Source organism: Mesocricetus auratus, unplaced genomic scaffold, assembly GCF_017639785.1.
Source record: "Mesocricetus auratus isolate SY011 unplaced genomic scaffold, BCM_Maur_2.0 Super-Scaffold_6730, whole genome shotgun sequence".
Taxonomy (NCBI): domain Eukaryota; kingdom Metazoa; phylum Chordata; class Mammalia; order Rodentia; family Cricetidae; genus Mesocricetus; species Mesocricetus auratus.
The window spans coordinates 100586733-100613270 of record NW_024429184.1 but is presented as its reverse complement, the minus strand read 5'-3'; the positions used below and the strand labels follow the sequence as shown (position 1 = coordinate 100613270).

At 40.9% G+C, this 26538-nt stretch overlaps 2 pseudogenes; one reads left to right on the top strand and one right to left on the bottom strand.

The window, feature by feature from the left end:
• Window positions 1-925: 925 nt before the first annotated feature.
• On the bottom strand, window positions 926-2300 carry LOC101825564 (annotated as a pseudogene).
• Window positions 2301-15325: 13025 nt separating this feature from the next.
• LOC101823629 lies at window positions 15326-16326 on the top strand (annotated as a pseudogene).
• Window positions 16327-26538: the final 10212 nt, after the last annotated feature.

The window sequence follows — 26538 nt, the reverse complement described above, 5'->3', positions numbered from 1 at the left end:
CTGCAGATCTTTGCTGACGACAGTGGCTGGCTAATTAATTTGGGCATAAGTCATGCTTCAGTTGTTCTGCCAGGACATGTTCGGATTTTTCTCCTGACTGATTGTGGTATAGAGACGGTTCCTTTCCCCACCGATGGACTCTGTCATTCAGAGAGCAATGATTTGATAAAGGAGGGCTGGAGGACAACTAAAAACCATTTTCTGTACTCTTATCCTATGCTAGAAGTGGCATCATGTAAGTGCACAATGGTCAGAGAAAGACTAATGGAAACAGAGTGATGTTTGGGGGGGTTGTTGTTGTTTTTGAAGAGAAGTAACATGGCCACCCTTTCTGTTGTTGGGATTGAGGCATCGTATCTGGGTTTCAGAAGCCAACTAGTGACCTGGCAGAAGGGTGGTAGTCTAAAATCAAGGTGTCAATGAAAGGAAGGAGCTGAAGTCATCAGAAATTCAGTGGACCTTGCTAACAGTTCTGGGTAACTGAATGCTATACTTACTTTAATTGTAGAAGAAATCAACTTTATCTTGCTTAAGCCCCTATAGTCTAGGTGCTTTGTTATTCTACAACTGGGACTTTATAATAAGGCCCATGGATCTCTATGAGTTTGAAGCTACCCTGGTCTACAGAGTGAGTTACAGGCCAGCCAAGAGAAACTTTATCTAAAAAAGGAAGGCATAAATAAGAATAAATAATTCTATGTAGCCTAAAAAAATGTCATATTTCACTCTATGGTTTCCCTAATCTTTCTGCTCCACCTGTTGGCCTGGCCACTGAAATATCAATATCTACAAGGAGAAGAAGGCAAATGAAATAAAGAACCATGTTTTCTGAGTACTAACAGTGTATGTAACTTATTTGAGTATAGAAAAGACTGCCATTATATGAAAATTTATTACTGTGTTTCCATTGTCAAAATTTATGCTCTTATGATCTTGGTCATTCCTTCTTGCCTTCCACAGGGCCAGAGACATTGACTTCTTTAACAACCTTAAAGTAGACTTCAGGTGTGTCACCTACAGCATGACCTTTTCAACCAAATCCAGCAAACAGAACTTTATCATTTTCCTTAATGAAATTCATTCTGCCACCATTGGGTACAAACACTGTGATCTTCTTGTACTCTTGATGAGCTGAACACTAACACACTCCCTGATAGAAGAGCTTGGCTATTTGGCTTCCACCCCTACTTTTCCCAGTACAATTTGCTTTTCATGAGAAGGGCCTCTAAAGAGATTGGCCTTCAGGGTCATACCCAAGTGGGCTTTCTTGTATTGTTTGTGATGCCACCTCTGGTTCCATTAGTGACTGCAGAACTCCCTGGCAGTATAGAGACCATAACAGCAGCCCTTCTTGTCAGCACCACAGGCCTGAGTGAAAAAGAAGTATAAAGACTAGTGTTATTTTTAACTTACTCAACTCATTATTATGAATAATTTCTAACTCACTTCAAAGTCGGTTGAGTAATATGGTCAATCCCTGTGCCAATGACCCAACCTCAACCACCACTGATTCATGCATAGTCTTGTTCTCCTTCACACAGAGTCCCTTTCTCATTAGATTTCATATAAGCATTTTTATATTGGAATAACTTAAGACTTACAGAAAAATCTGTAAGGTTGGCACAGAGAAATTCCATATGCCTGTCACCTCATTTCCTTACTGTTAATATCTTAAACACAAAGGGACATTTTTTCAAGGCAAATCAATTAATATGGGTATATAATTATAAACTCAACAGTTACAACTTCACCAGCTTTCTGGCTAATGTTCTTTCTCCTTTCTGGAATCTGACTGAGCATACTGTGTTTTATTTAGTTCTGTGCTATTTTGAAGTATCTCACAGATTAGAATTGAGGTTACCCTAGTATAGAGAGAAGGGGAGATGAAGCTAGGAATATCTCAGCTCTGAATTTTATCAGCCGTTACCCAAAAGATTAAACTGATGTCGCACATGTGTCTTAATAACAGGGTACCTAGTGACAACTACAGTTTGTCCTTGGATGTGAAACAGTGGAACGGAACAAGGCTTTCTTATGCTACTCAGAATAAGGCTCTGTAAGAACAAACAAAAAACTTATGAATGGCTTATTTCTAGAATTTTCCATTTTTTTTAGAACCAAGAGTAACTGACACCAAAGAAATCACACTTGGGATCAATGGATGACTGTAGCATGTTCCACGTTGTGTTCAGTACAAACAAACCTTCTGTAACATAGGAAGAAGTGATGGCTTGAGGAAATTTCTTGGAGACTCCTACCACCTTGTCACTGAGCTTGCTACCCAAAATTCTCTGACTCATTATGGCCCTGGAAATGGCCACAAGGACCAAGACTACCAACAAAAAGTTCTTCTTGAGTTTTCAAATTTTTTGTTTGGTCTCAGGAGGCAGAGGCAAATGGATCTCTGTGAGTTTGAGGCCGGCCTGGTCTACAGAGCTAGTTCCAAGACAGCTAGAGCTGTTACAAACAGAAATCCTCTCTCAAAAAGACAGCCAATGAATAAATAAATAAATAAAATAAAAATATTGTTTTGCATTTATTACCTGCAATAGAGCACTCAGATGTATGGTGGCAGAGCTGGTGTACATGATTTTGTTTTCAAGGAAAAAGTCGTCAGGTAGAAAACAAAAAGAAAGCTAAGAAAATTCATATTTGGCTCCTGATAATTCTAGGCCTTGTTTTACTATTTTTTCAATAATTGGGATATGCTGTACAACAAAGGTAAACTTTTGGTATGAACCATATATAATTAACTTTAAATTGTAACTCAAGGAACACCAGTTAGGCTAGTCAGTGGGATACAAGCCCAAATCATCCATATAAACATGAGCAAGCAAAGAGGTTCATGCTGTGGCTTGTCATAAATTCCTGCATGTCCTAATATTCCTTAGTGAAAGATAGAATGCAGGTCCTCCTTTTACCTGGGAGAAAAAAATTCTAGATAAGCAAAAAATTCAAGTTCTTTCCTTAAATGAGAGTGATTGTTCTGTTTGACTGTGACACGCATTGTATACCCAATTCTCAAAGCTCTGTCATCTAGAAACATTGTAGTAGAGAGCATTTCTTGAGTGTTTTATAATTGTAAGCATGGAGATAGAAGTCCGTGTCTCTTCTGGTCAACTTAAAACCATTTCACTTCTACAACCAAGTTCAATGATCCTTCATGGGTCTCACCTGAGTCCCTTTAAAATCTGCTCACAGGACAGAATTTTGATATAGGTGGAGCTGAAAACTTCACTTGTGAGGACTAAATCCCTCTGCCTTAAGACCCTCTTGAGTGACTTACCTATCGATTCTGTAATTTTAGCAGAGTTGCTTTAGACGGGTTCTAGGTCCTGGTGGCTGTGGGTGATTGTGTAAAAACCCTAAAGTAAATGTCCAACCTGTAACTTATATCTATTCATGTCTCTATTTAAAGTATCTACAGTCAGTTTGGTTTCCTTCCTCCAGGAATAGATGTCACACTTGAAACTTAAAATAACTTTTGGTCACCAAGAAAATTTTCTTCCTGCCCTTTTCACTACCACACATATTCTTCTGTTTGTAATTCCAGCATCTCTCCATTCCCAACATCAAACAGAGGTTAAGCACCCTGTTATTTCGGCAAGGTGAGTATATTTGATAATGACTAAGGCAAATGGAGGAGGAAAGCAGGCCCCTCCCTGTGGCAAGGCGATGGAGCTCTCTCAGCAGCACAGTATTCATTCGTTAGTCTACTTGGGGGGAAAAGTTGCTCTTATAACATTAGAAGTCACCTCCTTACATTTTTGTTTCCCATTTTGGAAAACAACCATGTCTAGCAGATAATTTCACCCTTTTATTATGACATGTGAGAAAGACGCCAAGACTGGTTAGGTTAATTATCCCCACCAAGCTATTTTAGATGTCACTTTCTACAAGTTATTCACAAATGGACAGATGGCAGATGTTATCCCAGAAGAGGCAAGCTTGGGTGGAGTGGAGAACACCAGCTCCCTTCCATGGCCACGGTGGCGAGGGCGTGTATCTTGTGTGTTTGCTGTCTGAGCTCATACATGAGTTTAGAAGAACCATCAGCTGACTGGATATTTGGGTCTTTAAATAATCTTTTAAAAATGTGACCTCATGCAGTGCCATGTTCTAGTTAGAGTTAACAATGCAGAAGTTGTCTTGAACTCACCATTTGCTGATGTTTTTCTCCTTTGGCACTGTCTTGACCTCAGGTCTGAATGCTCATGTATTCTGAGTCTATGGCCTCATCCGAATGTGGCAGATGGGAAAGTGGAATTTATATTTTACAGTGGTTTTATTTGTACTTTACAGTGTTTTTATTTGACACACCCTGGACAGTGACTGTGTTCTGAATGTCCTACATTTTAGGCATCTATGCTCACTAGCATAAACTGTTAATTATTATTTTGTTACAGACACAGATTTTTCTGAAAGAGCCTATTATGGGCAAGGAAAGAAATAACTATGTTTACTGAATATTCTGATATCAAAACACTGTGACACTTATAAAATATTGAATTGCATGGCATTGAATCATTTGATGTAGTTAGCTTATGAAAGATATTCTCAATAGGACGTGATAATTCTGAACATGTTACTCTTTACAAACTACCTGGTCACAGTTTCATTCACCTTCCCAGAAGCATGAGGTCCTAGGTCAGACACAGAGGGCCATGTTTTGTTCATAGCATTGACAATAGTATCAACAGTATACTAACACAATATTAAGATTTTCCCTAGTTCCTCAAACCTCAGTGAGTTCCTATGGTGCTACACAGAGAGTACCTGATACCAGCAGGCGCCATGCCGTGGTGGTGTGTGTAATGGTGGAGAATTCCGGAGTCTTCAATAATGAGAAACATCTTTACTGTATGGAAAACAGTATTCTTCCTTTCCCCCATTGTAGGGGAACATTGTATTTTCCAAGATCTTTCCTATATTCCTTTTCAAAAGTTTTTTTTATAAACATTCTTGGAAATACAGTTTAGGAAGGTTAGAAAGATTGGTCCACCTTCAGACTTCAACAACACTGAGAAAGCAGTTTATTCATGAAGGAGAGCAAACATTGGTATGTTTTCTATATTTCTCTGTAATTAAGCTAAACTTAACTTGTAAGATCCTTTCCTCCCTTGTGTAAAACTTCAGCTGCTCAGGGTTAGCTAAATAATTTTGCATTTAAAGTATACTGTTTAATTAAACTTAAAATTTATTTATTTTTATTAATTGTATATTCACATGCATGTATATGTGTGTGCGTGTGTATAAAAATATGTTTGTGTGGGTATGAGTGTGAGTGCGCCAGGATATTAGAATAGGAGTCACAGACCAACTTTCAGGAGTTCATTCTCTTCATTCGCGGCTTCCATGGTCTGAACTCAGGTCATCGGGTGTGTGCAGCAAGTACATTTTACCCATTGAGCCATCTCATCAGCTTTGAAGTATATTTCTGTTGTTATGAATTCTAGTTAATTTTGCATTCCCCTATGTTTTCTTTGTAGTCCTTTCAGGTATAGTAAGATAACACTCTGGTAATAAACATCAAACAATATTTACATTATCCATGTGATAATAGTTTTAACATAATCATATAAGTGGGCTATATTGCCATTTCATATATCTATCTCTCACAAATATAATATACTTTATATACTATTTTATATTTTATATATATTTATATATGTACAGTATATTGTAGAATAGTCTTATTATTGTTGTGACATATTATATAAACTAGAGCACAGGGCAGCCACGTGAGTGTAAGTCTCCTCTACAGTAGATCTGGGATTCCGACACAGGAGTCTTCTAGAGAAAGGTGCTTCCAACCCATGCTGTGTTACTGCTTTCATTTCTAAGTCCTTTGGGCGCCTCACGTCCCACAGGGCTTGGATATTATCTATGTGTCTCACTCACTCACGGTCAGGGCTGTCAGCTCTTCCTTCCACTCATGTGTATTGTGTAACACAGCATTGTTTAACTCTTTGTTCAGTTCACAGCTGGCCTTTTTTCAGACTGTCTACTTTCGTTCACTGAATCGCTGCTCTCCATGCCTGCATCTCCATGCTTGCAGAACTCTTTGCTGGAGGAGGGGCTGGGTTGAGGGATGGGGATGTGAGGTTTCCCCTTGAGCATTGCTATGGTGTGAGTAAATGACCCCTAAAGGCCCGGATGTAGGATGCTTACTCATTAGCCTGCTGCGGTATTGGGAGGTGGTAGAACCTTGGGTAGGTGGGGCCTAGTGGAAGAAAATTAGATCAGTTGAAGCATGCCCTCAAAGAGGCTATTAGATATGTCGTATCCTGCTCCTCTTCCTCCTCCTCTTTTTCTGCTTGCTGGCTATAATGATGCAGATAGGCCTCTTGTTGCTACCATGATCTGCTACTTAGCCACAGCTATAAAGGTAATAAGGTCAAGTAAGCATGGACTGAAATTACCATCAGCCAAAATCAAAATTAAACCTTCAACCTTCTCTGTTGATACCTCAGGCATTTAGTTATAGTGACGGTAAGCTGACTAAGGCATCCACCCAATCTGCTTCATTTGGGGTAAATTGTGCCCCAAACACTGCATTTTTAATTTTTAGTTCTATCACTTGTCAACTGTACTACCTTCAGCAGTGCGTTTCTTCTCTATACCTCTGAACTTTGGATAATGTCCTATATTTTTCAAAGAGCTGACATGAAGACTAAGTGAATTAATTTGTACTTAACAGAAAATGGGTGTGGTAGTAGTGGCAGTAAGTAAGAAAGAAAATGTGTCAACTACCTTATGTAAAGCATTCCAGACTCTTATGAAATTTACCATGGTTTATAAAACCAGAGTTGCTACCTCCAACTATTAGAACTAGTCTCTAGGACTGAGAACTCTGCTTAGTTAGTCTGCCTGTCTAGTATGCACAAATACTGGGTTTGATCCTTAGCACCTTATCAGCCAGGTGTGATTGTGCACATCTGTGATTCCAGCACATGGGAGTGGATAAGTCCAAGGTCATCCTCGGCTGCATAGCAAGTTCCAGACCAGTCCGGAAAACATGGAATCTTGCTCACAAACACGAAGAAACCAGCGGAAACCTGCACACCAGGCCTTATGTCCATTTGAGCTTGCTGGTCTTCAGAAGCCATTTCCTTAGAGTAGATTCTCTTCCTATTTTGTCTTCTTTTCCTCCACAATTAGGAGGCCAAGTTGGAGTGAGTAAGGCCACTCAGATGCTGGTATTGGGAGCCAAACTTAGGAAATACCCACAGATAGGTAACCAGGATAAATTTAATTTAATCTTACTTCGTGTATGCGTACACACACACACACACACACACACACACACACACACACACACACGCACCAAAATGCAAAATTTATAATAAGAAAGTAATTATCATTTCTCCCCAGGTACCTCTGTGGCTGGTTGGGGCATTATGACTGGTCTTGTGACTCCTCTCCTTACTGTTATCAAGAGAATATTCCATGTATATGGGACAGCTCAAGTGCTTTCCTCTTGTTTGTGTGGTTTGGTCAGTTTCTGCTGCTGGAAGTCCTTCCTAAGAGCAAACATTTATCAGCAGTTTTCCCGTGACATATTCTTTCCATTCTTTGTCGTATGGGATCTCTGCTGTTAAGGATCATTTTCTTACAGTGTTTCTATTTCTTCTCTGATGATTACGTAACAGAAATAACTGGTTCCCCCCTTTATGGTGATAGGAATAAAAAAGCTTTTCCTTGAAAAGACAGGAAAAAAATTAGGACTTTATTGCCAAGGTTGGAAAAACTGGGCTGGGGAGATAGCTTAGCAGAAAAGAGCACTTAGTATGCTAGCAAGGGGGCTTGTGTTTAAAATGTCACAACCCATGCAAAAGCCAGCCATGACTACATTTACCTGTGCTTCTAGCGCTGTAGAATAGACATAGGCAGATGCTAGGAGGCTGCTAGCCACACAAATGAGCTAAAACAGTGATTTTAGGGTCTTCAACAGACTCTGCTCCAAAACTAAGGTAGAGACAAATGGAGGACAACTTCCTTTGACCTCTACATGTGGGTGCATAGGCGAGGACACTAACACATAAGTATATGCATCATCACCCCCCACACACTCACAGAGACAAAAGAAACAACCAAACTAAACTAAGCAAACAATTGCGTTTTAGTACTCAGAGCCTAATACCAGCTAGAGACAGTTGTATTGGCATTCTATTATTTCTTTGAAACTGAAATCTGATCCAGAGGAAACTACAAACAAGGGCCTTTAGCTGGAGTGGCTCATTGCTGTTTTCTTAGCTTTGCTCTTAGGAGAGTATGGAAGATGATGTATCACTTTGGGTCACAAGCAAAACCAGTGAGGCCAGAAGCTCTGATGTGAAAAAAAAAAAAAAAAAGACTGGGTGTTATCAATGGGAAATGACATTTCTCCCTCTGTCACTTTGACCTCAAAGGCCGAGCCTGAGGGCAATCTGGAGGTGTCTTAGGGGAGGGGTACAGAAAGAGAATGAGTTACCTCAACAGGAGTTCAGTCACAGTATGACCCTATTAATCTGATGCTCGGCTTAACAGACAGCTAGGTAGACAGAAGCTCCTCCCACCTCACAGTTGTCCTAACAGCCCCTCCCCCTCATCAGGGACCGCCTTTAAGAGCTTTTTGATAGATGACATTTTCTGCAGCTTTCATTGTGGGAGATAAGGGAGGAGAATCCATTTGCTGCACAGACAGTTTTTGTTGCAGTAACAAGCCTCCTCCACCCCCTTCAAACCTGACACTGTGAGACAGAATACACACACTGGCTTGTTACCACTCGCCTTCTGCGGCCTGTGGGATTCCTTTAGTTAGCTGTGTTTCTCCATCCTTTGCCTCTCTCCAAGGCAGAAGTACCCCAAAGCGGCAGGGCAGTGGCAACCTAACAAGCCTGAGCTGTCTCGGAACACACCGGGCTAGTGTCCACACTCTGAGGTGGAACTGCTGCCTACAGTGAAATATGTCACCGCAGGGCTCCTGAGTTCCCAAGCACACACCAAAAAATGAATTCACTTAAAACAAAGGAGCACACATGCCTGGCGTGTGGATGACCTTGACAAAATGACTCCCCACAAAGTAAGAATATAGAGGTGGTCCCATGATGGAAAGACCAGTGACTTCCCAGTCCCTACCCTGCCAGAATAAACACACGATTATTGTTTTTTTCCCCTTTTCCTTTTTCTGGGTTTAACTTTTCTTTTTTTCCTCATTCACCAGGGTATTTCAGGGTGTAACGGAAGTAGAGGTTTTTGTGCCTACACATATGATCTAATTATTATTACTTTTACCAAAGAAAGAATGGCAAAGTTCAGTTGTCTACTTTCTGCAGGCACCAATTTCTTTAACACATCTGGGAGCTAATTAACACCCTTCAACACACTGAGAAGGCTCTTTTTAAATACAATCTTTCTGTAATACTTATGTACACCCATGCGACACCTGGATATGCTGTGCCTAGATAGTGTGGAGAGGGCTCTGGAAAGCAATGGGTATGTTCTGAAAACACAGCTACCTGTGTTCTTCAGGGCCCACAGACAAAGCACTCACAACTTTTACATTGTGCAAAGTCCTTTCTGTTGCTGAGAATAAATGAGGCTTTTAGATGGGCTATCAGGAGTCTTCTTGCCTGATGTATGTAGCCAAGTGAGTTTTCCCCAAGATAAGGGGAGATTTTCTCTTACTAAGTTGCCATATACAATGAGCAATTCGCCCAGTGAAGCTCTATGGGATCCATGGTCAATCATCTACAACACAGTTCTGAAAAAAAAAATGACAGGAAATTTGCTGAGTGCTACCAGGCCAATCATGTGGTTGTCATCTGCACAGCATTTTGTTCTTTTCTTTCCAAGATGAGATTGATGTTCATGGTGAGATACTTGCCAGAGGGACCGGGACACTGGCTAGAGCAGTAGGTTGGAAAGAAAAGAGTTTCCTGCCCTATATTTTAAGAATATTCGCTTTTGGCAGTCCATAATCTCTTAAAAATGATCTTGCTTTCACATAGCTACGGCTATGTCATTTAGTGCTTTCGGGCTGATAGACTGAGATCCTCAGGATGGAGTGCAGGGTTTTCATGACCATAAATCCCTTGTCACACCCTCAGCATGATAGAAGCTCTTTGGTAGATAACCAAAACTCATTAATCACCACGCTCTTAAACTAAGTACCCCAGAAAGAATTTTAAATGTTCTGTGTTCCAACACCCCTCCCCTTTAAAAATGCTCTCCTTTATTAATTCATGCTGTTTGAGACAGCTTAAGTTACCTCCATGAAGAGAGACTGTGTACCAAGGGAAAGAAAGGACTGGAATGCAGAGGGGAAAAGGGAAGGGAGGTAAAAAGATTAAATTCTGTCTCCAATCCAAAGGAGATCACGTGCTGTCCTCGGTGTCCTCATCCTGTGCCCTGAGAATGCTGGCAGACTTCCAGTTTGTTAAAACAACAATCCACAGCTGATCTTCCCTCAGAATACACAATGCAAAGGCCGATTATTTACTTGAACAGAACTGTTCACTGAGGAATAAAAGCAAAAATGCATTTTAGGAGTCGTTGCTTCTGATGACTGAACAAAAGTCCTCTTGGTCAGGGGTACAAAGAACAGCCACCTTGCTGAGACCCTTAGACTCAACACAGGTATGCTTTCCCTTTTCAAGTTTTTCCTACCTGCCAAGCAATGCATTCCAGAGCCAGCCTTCTCTCAGGAATGTCCTCCTAAGCCCTGAATTCCCAAACAAAATAATGTTTCCATGTTGGTTTTGTGCTGGGCTTTTTGCCTGTGTTTACCATTCAGAGAGTATCCTGGAAGATTCAACTTCCTGGCACACCAAACGACAGAACCGAAGTTTATCTGTTCACACATTCGTTGCCAACTCATGGGTGTTTATAAAGAGAAATCGGACATGCCCAGACTTCTAAGGAGGCTACAGTGTTCCTTTTGTTACATAAAATCATATCATTGAAACAGATTCTTTTTCAAGGTTAAAAGTTCTGTTGGGTATCCAAAGGGCAGTGACAAATGTCAGGGCTCACCAGTTTCTTCCCAGGAGCCCTGTGTGAAGCAGCAGAGGCAAGCAGTCTGGGAAGGGAGACCTGCTAAGAGGGCTTGGTTTCCAGGTAGCATTTCATAAAGCCAAATCTTTGGTAAGGACACAGCGTACTGAATGGTGTCTGGGACTGGATAGTTGTTGAACCTTTAAGACAGGATTCGGCTCATCCATGGTAAGTCCAGAGCACAATAGCATTGAACTCCAGATGGTACGTCAAAGCTCATCAGATATACAGATTCTTTTTTTTTTGTGACAAAAGATAGGCAAAGCCTCACTTTTGAAAGAAAGAGAGAGAGAGAGACAGAGACAGAGAGAAAGGAAGAAAAAGAGAGAAAGGAAGGAAGGAAGGAAGGAAGGAAGGAAGGAAGGAAGAAGGTGAAAAGCACATTAAGATAAATAAATTCATTTGACTGTGTCTTGCTTGACTGTTTGCTACAGGAAAGCCGTCTGAATGGGTCAAATTACAACCTAGCCTCCAGATCAAAGGACAACCACTGCAGTGGTAGGTAGGTCAAGCTGATCTGAACTGTGTCAACCAGATCAGCATGAAATTCTAAACTATGGCCTGAGAAAACATGTCTCTCTCAACCGAGACCTGACTGGACCAATTAACCGAAGTATTTGCCTTTTTGTCTCAGTGGAAATCTGAGATAGCTTCATTTGTCAGGTCAGTGTGCTGGAACTCACTCACACACACACTCTCTCTCTCTCTCTCTCACACACACACACACAATTCCTATAGCATAGCTCAGTCATATAGGCTCATAAGTTTAAAATGGAGCTGTTGACCAAAAACATCATTAATTAGCTGCTAGGCAAAGGAAGATGGGTCTGGAATGCGGGTTGAACATGCGATAAACACACACAGATTCCACAGGATGGAAACCTGGGTACGTGTGATTTTGAGCTCGTGGATAGCAGAGGGGTTGGGTGATAAGTTTATGTGTCTGACTGGATTGTGGTGCGCAGATATTAGTCAAGGATGCTTGTTTGTTTTTTGTTGTCATTTGCCTTCTTTTTTGAATGAGATTAAAAACCATAACCTGCGCACCTGTGGCGAAACAAACTGCCTCCCTTAATGTGGATGGGTCCCCTCCAGGCAGACAAAAGCTGTTCCAGATTGAAAAGCCTCGCTGGGAGAGAAAGGATAGTATAGTCCTAGCAGTCTGCTCCGGCCTGGAGCTGCCCGCCACTCTTCCCAGCCAGCTTTCCTTTCATCCCATCAGATTCGGGATGTACAAGTTCCACGATGGGCTGAGCTGTCTCCTCAGTCTTAATTTCTCTTGGTCTCTGTCCCCGTCTCTGTCCTTGTCTCTCTCTCTCACGCACACACACACATACAGAGAGAGAGAGAGAGAGAGAGAGAGAGAGAGAGAGAGAGAGAGAGAATGAGAGAGAGAGAGAATGCATCCTAAATGCTACATAATTATTTGCTTTAAAATACTTCTTTATGGTACTTCATTTCACTTTTTAAAAAGTTTGATGGCATAAGGCTGGTACAACGCCCTCCATATAGCAGGCATAGTGCCCTCCATCATGGTTCCAGAGAGGACCATTGGTGTAAATAGCCACAGTAAATCCATGCATTTAGACTCAAGTGAACAAAAGAGAGGAAGGGTCCCTCCCCCATTCTCTGAAAAAGCTTGTTTTCACATGATTTCTTGGGGATCCCCTGAGTGCCAACTGGGGTCAAAGAGCTTAGAGGCACAGAATCACCCCCATCAATGTCTGCTGTGTGCTTTCCCTTTGACACGGTTTATCTTGTTCAGACATGACTGGCTTTCTGTGCTGACCACTCCCTTCATTCTCGAACATTCTTTCACCCCCTGACTGACTGATGCATTTGGCTTTCCTGTGTGCCTATTCAGAATGCCAGAGATGCCCACTTTTATGTTCTAGTGCAGCAGGCAGTACAAGTATGGAAGGTTTGGGAGCCAGTGGCCTAGCTTAAGGAGAATAACCAGTTTTTTACTTTATGCTGTATCTCTCTCCTAAGTCGTAAATGTTTTCTACCCTCTTTTCTTCCCAGAGTTAAGGGTTAGCAAAACAGTACTTTCCAAAAACTGCAAGCATCTGGACCCCCGGAGAGACAAACACTTAGTCACAATTCATATAAGAATAAAGAACACTGCAGAGTGCAGATTCACGTTCTCACTCAAGGCACAACGTTATGAAGTCCTGCAATAGGTCTGCACAAGCGAGAGCTCCAGAGCTGGGTCCCAGGGCTAAGAGCAGGTTTGAAATCCTCTAGAGTCAGGCAAGAAAGCTCATGAGTAAGGGGAAGGATTAACGTGGAGCTGCAGGCCACACAAACTACCACACTGTTCTCCCGGTCACTAGACCGAGAAGTTAGTGATTTTTGCCTCCAGTATGAGACTTTTATAACTTAAAACAAGCTCTCTTAAACAAATGTGCATCAGGCAGTGTGTCAACACTTGGTTGGTTCCAATAGAATTAGTTTTCCAAATGCTCTTTTCTGAAGCAATTTTTGTAGTTGAAAACGCATTACAAGGAACATTTACTATAGCTACACTAAGGCCATCAGTGTCTGCCAAGTAGGGTTTTAATCAGCACAGCTGCACACCGAACACACTCGACATTGCTGAACCCTCCTCCTGCCCAAACTCAGTATCAGTGTCAATCAACCTAGGGACTTAAGGTTATTTTCTTTGCTATTTGCTGTAAATAATAGCCTGTACTTAATTGTTTCTGCCCAAAATGAACCTTGTTAATAGCCTTGCAAAGGTGCCTGGGCAGGTTTTGATGAAACAGCCTTACATACCTCAGGCTTTTTCATCAAAGAAACCATAGATCATTCTGCTAGTTGAGGGATAACATGCCAGGACTGCAGTAAAGTCCGGAAGCCCCATGCCCACATGGGAGGACAGACTGGCAGATAGCTACATCCAGCCAGAGCTGCTGAAAGCTCAATGTCCCTAACTTGTTTCGTGGGGGCATCCTCTGCTACAATAACCCATAAATACGAGCAACACCAGAGCCTGCCAAATGAAAACTCCCATTTCCTTTGTAGTCTTCTCATTAAACCCAGTGTGTGACTCACTTGCTTTTTATTTTTTTTCTTGGCTTGCCCCTCCCCTGCCGGTTTCTTTCATGTGCTCTAACAGTAAGAGATTGTGGGTCCTATCGTAAAAAGCCATTTAACCCGTGTGACTCGTTTCACCTCTCTCTGCACGTGGCTGGAATCCAGGAGGAAGGGCAACAGTCACTGTGCTTTGCGCCATGAGTGTTTGTAAAGAGGGAGTTGCTGTGAGAGGAGAATTCATGAGGCTGTGCCCCAAATGTGTTCACTTCAACCTGAGAGCGATAAGTCAGACAAATGGCCTAGATCTCGTTTTCCCCTAACACAGCTTCTCCTCCTGTCTGTAGGATGAAGCAGATATAACTTGGATTGTGAGCATGGGATTTGGAGCCATACATGCCTGGGGTTGGATTCCACCCATGTGGTTTCTACTAGGTGTATACACTTAAGCTGATGAGATAAATACTCTAGTCTCAGTTTACTTATCTATAAAATAAACATATGGGTCCAAATTTCCCATCAGTATGAGGGTTACAGGTGACAGCGTCAGCTTCTTGGAAGAGATGGAAAGCTTCTGGCTGATGCTGCTGTTCTTCTGATGGGAGACACACTTTGAAATCCACATTGAGGACCAAATAGTCAGAAGGCAGAGCATATGATCAGAATTTGGTTCCTGTTGAAGTGGATTTCAAAGACACATTAGGAAAGTGGGCAAGCATGTACGTGACCCTTCTCAAAAGCAGGGAGCCTCAATAGCGTTGGTAGCTACACTTGAATTTAAAAGTCACCCTCAGAGACTTTAGGGGGAAACAAGTGTTTTCAACTTTAGCAGGTAAACTTTCAGGGCTTTTTCAAAACAGTTGTCTTAAGAAGGACCTTTTCTGATGCTGGAGTAATGGGCCTGTAGCTAAGAGCACTTGCTATTCTTGCAGAAGACCTGAGTTCAATCCCTATATTTGGCTGCTCATAGCTGCCTGTACTCCAAAAGATACAAAATTTACTCCTGGCTGCTGGGGCACTGTACACACAAGTTTATAGAGAAACATAAATAAAAAGAGAATATTTTTTTAAAAACAAACTTTCCTTCTAAATTAGATTTTAACAAATGCAGGAAATGAATTCAGAGGTCTTCCTCTGCCTTCTGTTTAGTGCTTGCAGTTGTATATTTGAGTTAAAGAATTTGGTCCATGCAGTTGAATGATCGCAGCCACCTTCTCCTGCAGTGGACTCAGGCTAACTATGTTCCTGTGTCTTTCCACCAAACTGAGCCCCAAGTGCTGGGACCTGACTTGCTGACAGGGACTCTCCCATCAGACTGTGACCAATGCGCAGCCAGCGGCCCATAGAAACATGACCACCAATTCGGGCCCAGTACACCCATACTGGCCCAGGCACCTGAAGCTGGACAACTTTGTGCCTAATGACCTCCCTACCTGGAATATCCTGGTTGGCCTATTCTCCATCTCTGGATTCCTAATTGTGATCACGTGGCTGTTGTCCAGTCGAGTTTCCGTTGCCCCGCTTGGAATTTGGTGTCGACTGGCCCTGTGCTGGTTTGCTGTGTGTGCGTTCATTCACCTTGTGATCGAGGGTTGGTTCTCTGTGTACCATGACATCCTTCTTGAAGACTAAGCCGTCTTATCCCAACTCTGGAAAGAGTATTCCAAGGGAGACAGCCGATATATACTTAATGACGGCTTCATCGTCTCTATGGAGACTGTCACAGCTGTTCTCTGGGGACCACTGAGCCTGTGGGTAGTGATTGCCAACAACCTTACCGCTTTATCCTACAGCTCGTGATCTCTGTGGGCCAGATATACGGGGATGTGCTGTACTTCCTGACTGAGCTTCGTGATGGATTCCAGCATGGGGAGCTCGGCCACCCCCTTTATTTCTGGTTTTACTTTGTTATCTTGAATGGCATATGGCTGGTGGTACCTGCAATCCTCGTGCTTGATGCTATAAAGCATCTCGCTCACGCCCAGAGCATGTTGGACAGCAAGGTTATGAAAACTAAGACCAAACATAACTAAAGAGCAGTATAGTGGGCTGGAATACCACCAATGAGTCACCCTGCCCACCTCCCAGAAGACTCAAGTCCTCCTCCCACAGGTTGGAAGGTCAGAAGTATCTGATTTGTCGCACTCAGGCTGATGAGTGGGCACAAAAAAAGCCAGTAAGGAAAAGTAGGGAATGTGTGGAGCTTCTGCCAGAAACCATTGAAGAAAAGATATGAGGAGGTGGGGGACAGGGGTCCGTTGATGGTGGCAATTTTCAAAACCAGGAAATAAAAATCTTTCATTATATAAAAAAAAGAATTTGGTCCATAAGCAATCACAGTAACCTTTGTCATGCTCCATACCACAGGAAAAGGGAGATCTTGCCACAGCTCAATACATTTCCCATGGCTGATTCCAACTTTGATTATCTTATGACATAATTTTGTCTTTGTAAATTTGATCCATTTGATTTCTCTAAAATCAATTTTGAAAAGAAAATAGACCAAATCAACTTTGGGCTGGACATGAAAGTCACACCCCTTCAATGACTTATTCCTTTTCTCAACCTTTCTCTCACACTGGACAGAATGTGGGCAATGGAGCAGACCTGATTTCCTATTATCTATTGCTTCCTACATTTGAAGGCAGAGTCTAGCTGGGATGGACTATGTTGATAATTAAGTAATTTCAAAGGTAATTCGGAGAGTAGAAAAAAAAAACATGTATCGGTAATGTTTAGTTGGATTCTTTTAGACTAAGAATGATCATTGGACATAGGCAGAATTCTCTACTACTTTCTTCCATCCTTGTTTTCTTTCTTCTTTCTTTCCTTCCTTCTCTCCTTCCTTTTTTCTTTTGTTTTTCAGACAGAACTTCACTATTTTGCTCTGGCTGTCCTGGACCTCTCTATGTAGACCAGGTTGGCTCACAGAGATCTGCCTGCCCTACTTCCAGAGCTCTGAGATTAATGGCATGCACCACCACATCCAACTTCCTATACCCTTTCATTCATAGATTCTGTATGATATTACATGAAAGCCGGTAATTTTTGCATGTTGTCTTAGGTTCATGTCCTTCCCGCTGTGAAAACTGTGCTGACATTAGTGTTCCCAGTAGGAAAGCAGTGAGCCCAGGTGTGATGGCTCAGTGCAATCATCAGTAAGAAGGAAGAGAGGAGAGTCATAAAGTAACTGTGGCTACCAAAATGCGAAAGACCCCAGCCTCTTCTACAGAAACGTCACTTGGTTTGATATCTCCAACTCCCAGGGTGTTGGGACTGGGTCAATTGTCTCCTAGAGACTTTTTTGTATCACATTCTTATTACCAACTGGAGAATTTCGCTCATTAAACACTCACAACTATTCCTGAGAACACATTTTTAAAGTAAATCAAAAGGATAGTAGTGGACTTTAAAAGAATGCAAACAAAAACAAACAATAACAACAACAAAAAACAAAACCCAACAAACAAAACCCCCAGAAAAAAAATAAAAGAACTAAAGCTTAAGCATCTAGTTGTGCCCTTTACATTCCTTTACTCTGTGATCTATTTCTCATAAAGATCTTCCTTGACTCAACCACCACCAATTACAACTGCCCAGTCTCCCCATCCTCATTTTATTTTTAATCAACAGTAGCCTCTCTGCTTCTTTCTCTCTCACACACACAAAATCCATTAAGATATGTTTTTGTTCACTGATGAATCTCTGGCTCCTAGAACAAAAGTTTGGATGCCCTTGAATGTCAAGGTTAGCAGCTGAATGAGTAAACTAGAGATTTATGCACTTGATATAAAAAGCAAGGCTCAGAGAAGGGTCCTGAATGGGAGTTGGAAAACAAACAATTTTGATCCCTTTGAGATATTTAAATTAATGTTCTCAATGGAAGTTCTCAAGAGTACAAAGAAGACTGGACTCAGGCAAGGGAAGACAGGGAAAGACACAGTACAGTGTTGATCCCCTTTGCCTTCTTGGGAGCTGAGGAAACCCTGGCATATTTTTGTTTGGTTACATACCATGTCTCTGTCCTGTCTTAACCAATCCAAGAGAGACACTTGACCCATGACAACAAGGAATGATTTGGAATGAAAATGGTAATCAATTTGAAATTGATTTTCAATTGGAACTTTTATCTTGAATTGTGGTATAACTTGTCTATTGTCACACTTCATTAAATCCAATGGCATATAGCAACAACTTAAAGCTTATAAAAGTATGTATTTAGAAGTGAGGGGAGACAGAGTTTAAAGATGAGAACTTTGTAGGCTGGAAGAAAGTTAAATGATGTATTCAAAGTGTTGAAAGAAAAAAAAGCTACCAGCTGACAGTATTATACCCCAGTGAATTGACCTTTAATAATAAAGGAGAGAGAAAGATTTTCAAAGACAGTTCAGCAATAATAAAAAGAGTAATCTAGCCGGGCGTTGGTGGCGCACGCCTTTAATCCCAGCACTCGGGAGGCAGAGGCAGGCGGATCTCTGTGAGTTCGAGGCCAGGCTAGACCGACAGCCTCCAAAACAGAGAAACCCTGTCTCGTAAAAAAACAAAACAAAACAAAACAAAAAAAAAATGCCTTATCAAAAGGCCTTACTCTCAACTTAAAAGAGCAATCTAACTAGACAAAATGGGAAGGAGTAAAAAAATTGAATAGATATTTCTTAAAAGAAGACAGAAGAATAGTCAACAACTATTCCAAAAATTATCAGCAATAATGATAACTAGGAATCAAACCCCTCTACCTCTTACAATGACTATTGTTGAGAAGGATTAAAGAGAACAAGTGTAGGTGATTATGTGGAGAAAGAAGAGCCACATACACTGTTGGCAGGAATATAAATCATTATTTCCATGATGGAAATCATTATTTCCATTATGGAAAATAGAAGGTAGTTCTTATTAAAAACAGATCTAAAATATCTAGAAATTGCACTGCTATGCATGGATGTAAAGGAAATAAAATCATGTCAAAGAGATGTCTGCATTCTATGTTCATTGAAGCATCATTTTCAACAGTCAAGGCATAAAGCCATTCTGTTATTCTAGAGTTCATCCTTATACGAATGGATAAATAAAATGTATTCTATATAATGAGATATTCTAGCCTCCAAAAAGAGGAAAAAACAGGTGGTGTTCAGAAGAAACCGGCCCCAAGGAAAAGAATTTCTCAGACAGCTCTGTGGTGTCATTTTAAGAATTAAAACCAAGCAAATTAAGAAAGAGGAAAACTCTTACTTTCTTGGGTTACCTGGATGGAACTGAGCAGTCTGCAGATAGGGTCTTTTTGAACCGATGGTATCATTATCTTCCAAATGCTTTTGCACAAAGGACCTGTTCTTTGTCTCTCCTGTGCTTTTCAACTACAACTCCACTTGCTCTTACTGGGCTATAAAGGCTAAACGTATTCACTCAATAGAAGCAACTGTTAGAAAACTATACAGTGAGAGAGGCAGAGGCTTGAGGAACCAGGGAAATTTCCTTCCTAGCTCTGTGCAAATTTCAGTGTGTTTTAAAAATAAACTGACATTGCTAATGGGTGGTCTCTTGGTCGCTCTCTCTTTGTCTCTGTCTACCTGTCTCTCTTTCTCTCCTTTCTTTGCATGTGCACACACAAGCAAATGTCAGAGGAGCCCTGCAGGATTCCGTTCCCTCATTTTATAACATTGATCCCAGGGCTTGAACTCAGATCCTCACATTTGGCAGCAAGTGTCTTTATCCACTGAGCCAGCATTTCTACCCTGCACATCCTCATTTTATTATCACCTTTATCCACACCCATCTCAGCACCACCATTCTGAACTGTGGAAGAAAAATCCCAAGGGGCAGATGATTCTGAAGGGTGACATGCAATAACACTGACATATGGTCATTCTCACAGAGACTTTGTCATTTGCCAGATCACACTGAAGATAAAAATGTCTTGAAGAGCATCTTACGCAAGCTTTTGTTGTTTGACCTTTCTAGATAAGAAAATCGTGAAAGAAGTTATATTATGAATTTGTCCTTCCAGAGGAGAGTCACATCCAATAATGACTGACGATGCCAGGGGCTTTCATTCACATGACTAGGTAGAGGGACCCAGGGGTCCCTTCCTGCTTCCAACCTTGGCCTTCCACAAGTGAGTCAATAATGCTCTTCTAGCTAACTTTCAAAGTTTTTTTTAAACATAAAACACATTTTAAATATCTTAAGTGTCTATGTCCTTTGCATCTTGAACAAGGAACTGGACAAACCATCAAGGGGCAGAGCTGAGTAGATTTACTGAGATGAGGGTAAATGCACACAATAAACTCCACAGAATGGGCAAGCTTATGGATCTACAGCTCTGAATTATTTGGGGGTTCTATTTACGAGTTTAGGAGGAGGGGGAGGTGCTCCTTGGGATCAGAACTAGGGTAGGTCCTTACTGTAATTGATAGGTATATTGTTATAATTTTGGAAAAATCTACAGTGTGCTGGCTTCATGTCCCATGATGTTAAGCCTGTCTTTGGTCTCTCGATCATTTCATGCACATGAGAAGATTGACAGGGTTTTTCTTCTGACAGGATGCTTGAAAGACAATTTCTCTCACTGTGTTTCTTAACATTGGTTTAAGTCAATCTTGTCTATTTCTCCTTCTTCCAAGAACTACCTGACCCCAAATTCCCAATGGGAATGGAGCTTCTGTATTGACTTACCCAAAACAGGCAGACATGTTTTTCCAGAACTGTCCTGTGTCATTTCATGTCACTGTGCTATCCCTATGCTAAGTGTTGTTCCTTTAGGGCACTAGCTTTCACCAGTACTTGAATCCCTTTGGAGGCAGACATAGTCATTTTGTCCTACTTTTACCAAGATTGTCTTTGCCTAGAAGATTTATTAGCCAAATTGGGTGAAGCTCATGGAGGAGAGTAATAGTTAGGAAAGGTTTGCAGCAACTGGCCTCTGGATAGCACCAATGTGATGACGGAAATGTACATGTCACCAGATAACTGGATGTAGGAGATGGGTCTAGAGAGGAAGAAAGTGTCAAATACAATTCTCGCTTGGGACCTGGCAATCAGAACAACCACGAAGACAGGCTGATGAATTGGTAGCAGGGTGATGGCAGACAGAATGCTATGGGTGGAGGTGCACTTTGTCTATGTGCCAGTGGGCTATCTGATATCTGGATGCCATTAATAAAATCCATATTGTTTTATCTGCATCTCAGCTCTTTTTTGGTGAGCGATTGTACCATCACACACTAGAAATCCCTGGGTTTTGTTTTCTATTGTGATTTGTCCTCTGCTTATCAGATTTTTCCTGCCCAAAATGAGGCAGTTTAAAGCTGCCCAAAATGAGGCAGTTTAAATCTGCAATTTAAAGATATGAGTCACTCCTCCAAAACAATGTCAAACTTAGGGACATAGGATTTCCAGAGAGCAAGCTCTAACACCCTTGGATGTGTGTAAACTGTGACAGCAAACTCACCCATATGTCTCAGATCCCGTCTATCTGGCCTTAACGTCTTTTCTCATCTCCTATTCCCTTCAGTTAATCTGTTGCAAATCAGTAGAGTTTTGAATTTTATCAAAAAGGAAGCTTGAGGAAATTCAATCATATGGATGTGGAACAAGTTGACTTCATAACATTAATCTGAGGTCTCCAAATAAATCAGAGAGAATCAGAGAATCTCAGGAAACTGAAAGCCAACACAGCATCGGAACCTCTTCTTTTTCTTCTGTTTCATCCATTTTTCCCTTGCAGGGGGTCACTCTGATTTCTTCTGTTAATAAAATAAAATCTTCACTTGACCCAATTTCTACTTTACCTACACTCCTCATGTTCTGCTTGCCTTTGAAGTGATTCCCTTCATTTGATAAACCTTTTTCTTGGAACTAAATACCTCACTTGAATTTCAGGAGAACTTTCTTTTTTCTTTTCTTTTTTTTGGATTATTTTTGAGGTGATCATTAGTCATTCATGTGGTTTTTATGCTGAATTGTATCTTATCTCTTAAACCTTGACACAGACTACTTAGGGGAATTCCTTGGAGCATCTGTCTTTTTGATTTATTCTGTTGGTTATCTCATTTAATACCCTTCTTAGAGTTTAAGTTTCAAAAAGGTTAAATCATTACTTTCATGCAATTATATAATGAATACATGGCCAATATTTATTATACTCATTAATCAATGAGGGGACCAGTAAGATATTAAAACTATTTCAAAGGAACAGTTGAAGAGTTATGTTTTATAGGCACTTTGGTAAAAGAGTATGTTATAGAGTAAACTATTTGCTTAGTCTTTGTCTTTGGTTCCAGAGAGGGAATTCTATGACTTCTGAATGTCTTGAGTAACAGGAGAGTCTTTGATATGTCTGGTGACCTGGGATCACCTTTGAATTTCTAGTCATGAAGTGACTCATGTCAAGCCAATAGCAATTTCAAATGACTGGGTCATTTTGGAAAGACCAATGCTGTGATTAGACTTCGAACCATATGGCATTAACCTGGCCTCTAGAAGCAGGAAGAAGCTAAAAATTGACTTCTTACCTACATAATAAAGCCTCAGCAAAACTCTAAACACCAGCAGTGAGCTGAGCGTTCCTGGTCATTGGCACACACTGATGTGCCCGGATGTTGATTCATCTTGAGCTTGGGACATGAAATTGCAGTACAGCTCCCCAGGTAACCTAGACTGACTCAGTTCTTAAGGCCATCCATCTTGTTTATAGATTCTATAAAATGACTGTAAGAATGAACTGAGAATGTATTACACTAAGACAGAGATGAGTCGGTCAGCTTAGCCTAACCTTTACCGGAAACAGGATGGTGTTCAATGACTTTTCCTAGAGAGTCCCCCAAGTTTTGAGGTATAATACCAAATGTCAGTGGTTTTTCAGGGTCCCTCTGCATGAGGCATGTGAGACCCATGTAGAATGCAGACAACACTTTAAGGTTTACACTTTCTCTTGCTGCCTGTCTGTTAGTAATAAATCTGCTTTATGGTGTTTGATATGAATATTCTGTTTCATCAGACCCCAAAAAGGTTTGCAAGGAGTGCACAGTGAGCCTGCTTCACACCTATAAGGTTCTTTTAGTTTGTTTTGTCCTAGTTTTCATCTTTCATAACAAAGATGTGATTGCCTTTTTGAGCACCACAGAGAATTTTTGTGAACTATTAAGTACAAGAAGCTCTTGGGAACTCTGACATTTGTGTTTGAAGTGAGGTGACTCTTGAAGGGGACTGTGCCCTTGACCTGTCAAGTCTATGTCATTTCATGTGACTAGTGTCAGAATTGTTTTCTATTGACAGAAATTATTCATCTCACTATCAGACAAAACTCTTGAAGAGAGTTCATAACCTCACTAAGTCTGGGATCTTAAAAATCTCAACCCTTTTTTTTTTTTTTTTTAGGATCATGGTCTTTAGCATCCCTCTGTATCTTGAACCTCAGCTCCAGTCTTCAGACTAGTAAGTACTATTTTATTGTCAAATAACATGAAGACATTCTGTCCAGAGATGAATTCCAAGCTTATTTCCCCTATATTCTCAGCACACAATTTTATGTGATTCTCAATGGCCTGTTGATCTTTTCCAGGGCTAGTTGTTGGGTCCTTTCTTCCTATTTCACTTCAAGCCCAGTCTGGCAGCAAGTTCTGCTGAGTTCTTGGTCTGGTTTCATCACCTCCCCTGCTAACTTGTTGGTCCAATGCGTGCCCATCTTCTTGTCAGACGAATGCGGTCACCTTCCAGTGAGTCTGAGGCTCGCACCAGTCAGTCATTTTCAACACAGCAACTACAATGATCTCATTGAAGCAAATCAGATCATATCAAACTCTAGAAAGTCTTCTCATCTCACCAGAATAGCAGCGCTGCCTCACCTAAGTCAGCTTATGCTGGTGTTCAGCCGGCACCTTCACCTTGAGTCCTGCTGCTCTTTCCTGCCCTTTTGATGCCAGCCATTTAGCTTTTTGCTGACTTCGCTTTGCCACCTGCTCACGTCTACTGATCGTTTCCCTTTCTACCCAGTTTGTAATTCCCCTGGTTCTCCATCTTTAACTATCTCCCAGGGAGACAGCCTCTAGTCAACCTTCTAGAACTGATCAACTGTCCTATTTTTCAGATCTCATTTCTTGTTCCAAACTTGGATCTTCAAAGCACTTATCACCAGTGATTATTATTTATGTATTTTCTTTAGCTTTGCTTTCCTGCAGGAGGATGCAAGTTCCATGAGCACAACATGGTTCTTAGTTTTTTTTTTGAAATGGGGTCAAATCCCACAGCTTATTATGGCCTCAAGTTCATAGTGTCCCTCCCTCAGTGCCTTGATAGCTGAGTACTAAGATGTAGGCATACAGTACCATGCCTGGCTTGGGCAAGCATTTCCATGGGCCATTTCTCTTCTTTTTTCTTTCTTTCTTTTCTTTTTTTATCTTATTCACTGAAGTATTCTATTGTTCCGATGAAATTTGGACACCTAAAAATGTAATAAACATTTATTGGGTAATAAGTTGTTATATATTTAAATTGCTGGAAAGCAAAGACACATATCACTAGCAATTCTGTATGCAAGCAAAAGCTGTTGAGCATAGTGTTTTGGTGGCGTGGTAATTATTTCCAGGGTTTAGAATTGATTTAGGAGCCAGCTTGCAAGTCATTAATAATGTCAATTTAATTACTTTACAGTTACAGCTCATTTTGGACCCTAAACTGAATCACCCATCTCGAACACTGCCTTATTCATCAGGCTTGACTCTGGTGATGATGCAGTGAAACTGCTATTTATTATATCCAGCAATCTTTTCCCTTAGTCAATAGTTTTTCATTTGCAAGTGGCTCCTACACACTTGAACTATTAACTATGTTAATTCATATTATGCTTTCGTTGTGTTGTCCCCTCATCCATTCTAAAACTTAGGCATCCTGACCTTGGTGAATTGTAGGGTGCTAGTGGAATAATCCTGGGACCAATTGTCTTCCTTTTTTTTTTTTTTTTTTTTTTTTTTGCTTAGAAAGTCTAACTTCTTCAAGGGTTTATGCTAGGGTGAATGAGAGATGCTGGAGAGGGGACGGCAGTGCCCTCGATCAGAGAGTGAAGGCAGGAAATGGGAGAGGCCAGAGGTTTTTTTCTGAAGACTAAAGAAATGTCTATGCTTGGAGTACATTGAGCACATAATTGCAGTCACTGTGGTGTCCCTCAAGAATGTGACTTAGAAGACAATGTCTGTGAAGTGCATCATGGACTAGCTTTCAGAGGAAAGATGTGTAATGCACAGTGTCTGACTGAATTCAGTGAAAAGAACAGAGTTAATTCTCATGAGGGAAGAGTTGAGAAATACAACATCAGTTAAGAACCAAGGTAAATGGAGCCACTACCTCTCTCTCTGAAGCTAGATTTCCTCTCTACAATTGAAGCTAGGTCTGCCTGTTCCAAAAATGAATTCATGTCACTCCACATCTTACAAAGCACTCCTTCCAAGGGGGAGTCCCCCAAGTCATTCTAGCATCCAGGCTTTTATATTGGCATATTTTATATTGTTGTGAGAAGGCACCAAGAAGAAAGATTGGAGAGTGAGTGGATTTGCTCTTATGTCACTCTACTTTGCAAGTGTAGTACCCAGAATCTGCCATGACTCTTGGAAAGACGCTGTTTTCTATTTGAGATGAGACTCTACCAGTGAAACTTCAGAGGCTGTGACAACAAAATCTTTTAGGCTGAATGAGGATTTGTCTGTTATTAATAAAGGGAAATGTGTACCTACTCATGAGTCATCAAAGAAATGAGTCTAATTCCTTTATGGACTGTTAAATAAACAGGGTGCGAAGTGCAATTTACTGCTGTGTGGGAGACTTACTAAGACAATTATGGTACTGACAACCTAGGCATTGTATCTTTACAAAAAAGGTCCTAAAACTAGGTTGTTTTACAGATCTTTCCAAGAAAGAAGGAAATAGTAGACACATTTTCTTCTCTAAAGAACAGGCTTTAGTTTCATTAAAGGAGATAAGTTCACCTACCCTGTCATAGTAAATACCTGAACTCCATAAACAATGAATTACATATTAAAGATGAATATTCCCCAAAACTCTAAGAACTGACCAGTATATAATTTAGATATATGGTCAGGTGGAGTCATTCAGATGACTGGTGAATTATGAGACACAGACGACAATAATAGATCATTGTTTTTGTTCTGATACAGAAAATATTTTGACAAACTTAGGGAAGTTTCTCCTGAAAGCTCAAACTTGACTATGAGTTCTGCGATACTTAATGTTAGACATGGAAAAATAGCATAAAAACCAGAGTGAAACCAATGTTCATTATTGGTTGCTAAGAATACAAAAAAGAGAAATAAGGCAAGCTTACAAATCATTTAGTTGGGTTGCATGACTTACAGAAGAGGAAGAAGAGAAGGAGAAAGAGGAGGAGGAGGAGGACGCAATACATGATGTTCTTTAGTTTGGGATTCATGGTTTTTACTCTTACATTATTTTGACCTA